General features: G+C 40.6%; 1 long non-coding RNA gene across 1 annotated transcript; it reads right to left on the bottom strand.

Moving 5' to 3' along the window:
• Positions 1-236: 236 nt before the first annotated feature.
• LOC142737541 (uncharacterized) lies at positions 237-2363 on the bottom strand. The gene is made up of 3 exons (XR_012880579.1): positions 2184-2363; positions 395-482; positions 237-316 (listed from the first exon to the last, which is right to left on the bottom strand). It is a non-coding gene; the product is annotated as an uncharacterized LOC142737541 (long non-coding RNA).
• Positions 2364-7200: the final 4837 nt, after the last annotated feature.

Raw genomic sequence — 7200 nt, 5'->3', positions numbered from 1 at the left:
TTCCAATTTAGTAACTGGAGTGAAATTAGAAGATATTTGTTTTTACTTTGACATTAATTAAAGAGTTTATTTTTCAGTTAATCAGTCTCAGAAAGCTCACAGGAACATGAGAAAGGGCCAACGTGTGCGTTTTAATCATACGTTTATTCATTTTTTAAAACATAAACAGAATTGCAATACGCAGAAACATCAAAGTTATTGCTGAAAACTCTTTTGACTAATTTCCACAAATAAGGTTTCCCTTGTAGATGTTGATCACCTTTTGCCCTAGACTCTGTTTGTTTAGGTTGTGCGTTGTTACCCCTTCAATTAGTCACTGCAATAAACTGCAATTAGATTAAAGGTACATACCGCTGGCAGGGTTTATCTGCTTCGCCATCCTTGATGGACTTACCTGCATGGCCAGCTATACTCCACAACTCCATTTCTCCTGCTTGGATGGACTATGCTCCCCACTCAGATAACTACTGTGCCAACTCTGCCTGTATCACATTGGCACAAAAGGACCCAGTTGAATAGTTTACGAAGGACGTTTGCTCGACATAATTTGACCCCCTGGTACTTATTTACCCTTTTTTTCTCAAGGCCTTAAGTTAGCCATACACTAGAGATTTTGGTCAGCTAAAAAGGACGATTTATAGATGTGTTCACTCTTTGTTTTTCTTGAATTGCATTAAGTTATACAATTTGTAATGAGACCAACAGGGCCGTACCGTCCATGAGGTGAGATGAGCATCCCGCCTCAGGCCGCCACTCCCTCCTGCACTATGATTGTACCTGCGTCTATAGGACGCAGATACAAATACATGCATAAGCGCTGAATGGCGGGGAACATTCCGTGCCCTGCTATTTAGTGCCTTGCAATGACGTAAGCAGCGCAATGACGTCATCGTACTTGGCGCCACTTGCTTCGCTGCCAAGGCACCCTGTCAATCAGCACCTTTCAACTACGCAAGCGGCACGATGACGTCATTGCGCCGCTTGCATCATTGAAAGGCGCTGATTAGTAGGGCAGAATGACTTGCCCTGCCACTGACCGCCTTTTAACGATGCAAGAGGCGCAATGACATCATCCCGTCGGTTGCGTCATCAAAAGGCGCTAATTAGCAGAGCAGAATGACTTGCCCTGCTACTCAGTGCCTTTTAACAATGCAAGCGGCGCTGCATTGAGCAGCTGAAACGTTGCACTCCTTGCACATATGGGTGAATAAAACCACTTTTGATATTTCAATCTGGAGTGCTACCTCTTTTCCGTGATCTGTCTGCATTTGAGATATTTACAAGTCAGATTCCCGGAGGCTGGCACCCTATTGACTTTAGTCAGGTCCAGTTCTGCTCTGCTGCTCTTACCTTTGCTATTTGGACTGACTGAAAGACAGATATTTGTGGAAAGTTGATCTGCAATGTTGGATTTTTTTGGTTGTTGTTGGGTACAGTCCTGTAAAGTCCTTTACGGCAAACGATAGCTTTACATCCCATCGATAGAAGACCAGACCAGGCCAAAGGTCAAGATAAATATTGATCACCAATGTGTCGTTTTAACTTCCACAGAACGATAACTTTAAAGGAAACCCTTCAATAGCCCATACATGTGCAGCTGAGTGCACCATGTAATAGGCACTGTTGCACAGACCTTGTGTCTCCAGAGCTGGAGAGAGAAGGACAGCATGCCATGAATGTGAATTCTTCTTGTCCTCTTTTGTTCCGTAGAAGCGGCAGCAGAGCTGTGCGCGCACACGCTGTCCTTCCCTCTCCAGCTCTTGTCAGGCAGTGATGGAAAGACTATGTAATCTCGCGAGAGAGATCACCAGGCACAAATCGCTCTGACAGTGTCCGTAGCTGATTGGACAGTGTCAGAGCGCTAAGTATCACACCCCCCTGCCCTTTCCAAGAAAAGAAATGCCCCATTGACAGTACAGGAGGTAATTCACATATTGGATGTCAAATATAACGGCAACGATGTCTAAAAAATCGGAGGACTCCAGAAGAGACACAAGGTCTGTGCAGCAGTGCCTATTACATGGTGCACTCAGCTGCACATGTATGGGATAGTGAAAGGTTATATTTAACAGATTAACCATGATTGACAAGCTCAGAAAACAGTTGGCTTAAAGGGGTGTTCCCATCTTGACAAATATACCTATAAAGATTAACAACATCAAATTAGGCATTTTTGTAAATACCTTCTTTTTTTAAATGCTGTACTCTGCGAAATATCCTGGCTCCATCTTATTGACAACTCCTCTTTGTTTATTGCTCGTTGCCTAGGGATCCGGCTTACCTCTAGCGGTGGCTGCGCCTGTGCTGTTCTACATGCTAGAGCATGCGCAGTAACTCCCTGCCCAACCACCTCTCGGGTTCTATTCAAGTCTATAGGACGGCTCCCAGGCATGTGCAGTAGCCCTGGAGCCGTCCTGTACTCGACACATTAGTAAAGGCCAGCCGAGCTGAGCCCTTATCAGGACAAGGTATGTAACATTGTCTGTTACATACTTATGCTACACAGCAGCATGGACTGACTGCTGTCCGTGGTGTAGCTGCACATAAATCAGCTGTATGAGACAGCGTCCTGCTCGGTCTCCTGTGCTCTCATCTGCTGTAAAGGAGCCAACCCGGTATCAGTGTGTCAGCGTATCAGTGTATCAGTGCGGGCTGCTGTACTGCCGACAGGAGCACGGGAGACAGAGCAGGATGCTGTCTCATACAGTTTATTTATGTGCCGCTTACACCACGGACCCTACAGTCACGGGCACCTCCAGGACAGGAATTCCCGGCTAGAGTGTTGGAAATTACACTCCTAGAAGGAGTCCCAATGGAGTTAGCTTCAGGGAGGGGGGATAGCAGCTAACGACTGCGGGAGCGCGCACTAACAGAGCAGAGCGGCTTGATTGACATCAGGCTGCTCACGCCCCCTTTTAGAATATACATTATAACCAGCACTAGCTGCATTATCTAGTTGAGGAAAAAGGGAGTTAGGAATTGATTATTAAAACATTTTTTAGCGCAATATATTTATATTTTTATTTATGATTAAGATGTATTAAAAAAAAATAAAAAAGACTCAATATGGGAATAACCCTTTAAGTCCCTAATGCATGGCTAGTATTAGACTATAGCCCTATAGTGCATACACCTACTTGTAGCTTCTTTCCCACAACTTTCAAGGGTGTCAGCCATTTTCCAACCAGTAGTAAAGGGAGAACAGACCCATAAAAATAAATAGATATTTAGTAATACATTTTTAATATATCATATCTATAAACTGTATAATAATACTAGAAACTAAACAAGAAAGCTATTATTATTATTATTATTAATATTATTATTATTATTATTATTATTATTAAAGACTAATAACATTAGTATGTGTACTGGTAGCATTTTTACATATTTTTCATATTTAAGCGTTATCTTTTTCACAAAGAAGGTGAAGTGGACTTGTTTATGCTTCATTGATCTGTTCATTATTTACCAGGTGATGAAAGTTATTTTTGCCTTAATAATACCACTTCTACAGTAATCCAATTACAAGTTTTAGATTCACTCAACACCCATCAGTGCTTAGAGATGGCAGATAGCACAGGTATTAGGTACAGGTGAAGGAGGAATGATAACTAGGCACAGTAAATAAATATTAGTACAATTTCACATTTCCATAGAGATAACTTCTGAGCCTTAAAATTCCCGTAATTCAAACATGCGATTTGCATTAACTAACTATTAATTTAAAACAAAATACTACTAATTGCTACTCATCCTGAAATGATTCATCAACATTCTGACAGAGGGTTCCGTAACAGTATGTTACTGCAATAACTAGCATTTTTTTTAAATTATTCCAATTGAGAAAGTGTTGTTTTGTGTGATCTAACAACGAAATTTAATATTTATCCGTGGGACAACCTTTTAAATTTTGTGGATAAGGAATAATGGCCTGGGGCTTTATTTGATGGTTTATTCTGGGTTTCTTGGTAAAATCTTAATGCTACAAATTTTGTGGTATCTGTTTGGGATAGGCCCTTTTCTGTTTCAGCATGAAAATACCCCTGTGCTAACCGCATAGTCCATAAGTTTATTGAGTCCATAAATAAAATGTTTTTTTGCCTTTTACTGAAGACCGTAACCCAGAAAATATTTTTGGGAATAATTGGGATATCGTCTATGATATGGCCACTTAAAGGGGTTGTCCCAAGTTGATAAATGGAGCTATAAAGCTCCCCCATGTAAAAATAAGAATAATTCTAATTACCTGTCCGTCGTCCAGCGATGTCGTTTTCTTGATATCGTTGATTGAAGTTGCGGTCGGTCCCTCTTTGTATCTTGCTCGTTGCCTAGGTTCCCGGCCACCGCTATTTACCTTTAGCGGTGGCCGCGCATGCGTAATGACATCCTCTGCGTCCGGAGCAGAGGATGTCATTTACTCATGAACGCGCATCTCGGCGCATCTCGGCGCATGCGCAGGAGATGCAAAGAGATGAAGTGGAAGGCACCCGTCGCGAGAAGTCTGCGCTCCGCTAAAGGTAAGTGTGTGTGTGTGTGTGTGTGTGTGTGTGTGTGTGTGTGTGTGTATATATGGGTGTGTTTGTGTATATGTGTGTGTGTGTTTATGTGTGAGTGTATATATGGGTGTATTTGTGTGTATATGTTTGTGTATATTTTTGTGTTTGTGTATATTTGTGTGTGTGTATATATGGGTGTCTTTGTGTATATGTTTGTGTGTGTGTTTTTGTATATGTGTGGGTTTGTGTATGTGTTTGTGTATATATGGGTGTGTTTGTGTACATATGTTTATGTGTATATGTTTGTGTGTATATGTGTTTGTGTATATGTGTGTGTGTGTGTGTGTGTGTATATATGGGTGTGTTTGTGTATATATGTATATGTTTGTGTATATGTGGGTTTGTTTGTGTACATGTGTTTGTGTATATGTTTGTGTGTATATGTGTGTTTGTGTATATGTTTGTGTGTGTGTTTGTGTGTTTATGTGTGTGTGTGTTTGTGTATGTGGGTGTGTTTGTGCATATGTTTGTGTGTATATGTTTGTGTGTTTTTGTATATGTATATGTGTGTGTGTATATGTGTGTGTTTGTGTATATATGGGTGTTTGTGCATATGTGTATATGTATGCATATGTGTGTGTGTATATGTGTGTGTGTGTTTGTGTATATATGGGTGTGTTTGTGCATATGTGTATAGGTTTGTGTGTATATGTTTGTGTGTGTTTTTGTATACGTGTGTGTTTGTGTATATGTGTGTGTGTTTGTGTATATATGTGTGTGTGTGTGTGTGTGTGTGTGTGTGTGTGTGTATATATGTTTGTGTATATGTTTGTGTATATATGGGTGTGTTTGTGTACATGTGTTTGTGTATATGTGTGTGTATATGTGTGTGTGTATATGTGTGTGTGTATATGTGTTTATGTGTGTGTTTGTGTAATATATGGGTGTGTGTTTATATGTGTTTGTGTATATGTTTGTGTGTGGTTGTTTGTGTGTGTGTAGGTGAGCATAAGTATCGGTATTGTTCACATTGCTAACTTTTTTTTAATGTTGTTGCAGATTTTGATGTACCGATTGGACTACATCTTCGATTCGTTGGACTACTGCGTAGATCTACGTTTTTTGAAAATTTTAATAAAATGGTTAACGAGGGTTTTGTTGGATTTCTTATTTCAATAAAAAAAAATTGTCTTTGTGTTTTTTTTTCAAACTTTATTAGTGCCTAGATAATGGTAGTTGGCTGATTGACAGCGTCCATTATTAAGGCGGTACTTAGTGTTAGCTGGTGCAGAGGCTAGCACTAACCACCCATTATTACCCCGGTACCCACCACCACCAGGGGTGCCGGGAAGAGCTTGGTACGATCCAGTACCCGACCATCTGTTGTGATGGTCGGGTACTGGGGCGGCCGTAGGCTGGTATTAGGAGGCTGGGAAGGGCCAAAATCAGTGGACCTTCCCACCCTTGTAATGCTAGGCTGCTGCTGCTGTGTTGTATCGGGCTGGTTATAAAAATGGGGGGACCCCCACGTCGTTTTTTTTTTTGAATTTAACAAATTTAGCAATAGACGGGTCCCCCACATTTTTTATAACAAGCCATATACAAGGCTGCTGCAGTCTGGCATTACATGGGTGGGAAGGGCCACTGGTTTTGTCCATTCCCAGGCTAATAACACTGTGTTGTTTGTGGCTGGTTATGATAAATTGGGTGGAACCCCATGTCTTTTTAATAAAAATAATAAATAAATAATAAAAAAAAATGACGTGGGGTCCCCCCCATTTTTATAACCAGCCAGATACAACACAGCAGCAGCAGCCTAGCATTACAAGGGTGGGAAGGTCCACTGTTTTTGGCCCTTCCCAGCCTCATAATACCAGCCTGCGGCCGCCCCAGAGCCCGACCATCACAACAGATGCTCGGGTACTGGATCGTACCTGGCTCTTCCCGGCACCCCTGGTGGTGGTGGGTACCGGGGTAATAATGGTGGTTAGTGTTAGCCTCTGCACCGGCTAACACTAAGCCTCGCCTTAGTAATGGATGTTGTCACTCAGACAGCGGCCATTACTAAAGTGGTAGTAATAAAATTTGAAAAGAAAAAGACAAAGATCTAGATAAAATATTTTATTGAAATAAAGCACCCCCAACACAACCCTCATTAACCATTTTATTGATGAAAAAAAAAGCGTCATCTAAGTAGTCCTCGAAACCGACGTAGTCCAAACACCAAACCTGTAAAAAATCAAAAATATAAAAAAAAAATGAAATAAAACATGTCGTAGGCTTACTTTCACTTTCATGTGTGATACTGACTGTTATACCATGTATACAAAGTTGGCTTAGATACAGGGCGCCAGCAGACAGTATCATACATGGCCATACAGACATATATACAAACAAACATACATACATACATGCAAACATACATGCACGTATACACATACAAACATGACAACATACATACATGAAAACATACATACAAACATACATACATGCAAACATACCTACATGAAAACACATACATGAAAACATACACACATACAAACATGACAACATACATACATACATACATGCAAACATACATACATGAAAACATACATACATGCAAACATACATGCACATATACACATACAAACATGACAACATACATACATGAAAACACATACATGAAAACATACAAACATGACAACATACATACAAGAAA

Source organism: Rhinoderma darwinii, chromosome 1 (genome assembly GCF_050947455.1).
Source record: "Rhinoderma darwinii isolate aRhiDar2 chromosome 1, aRhiDar2.hap1, whole genome shotgun sequence".
Taxonomy (NCBI): Eukaryota; Metazoa; Chordata; class Amphibia; order Anura; family Rhinodermatidae; genus Rhinoderma; species Rhinoderma darwinii.
This window is presented reverse-complemented; position numbering and strand designations above follow the sequence as displayed.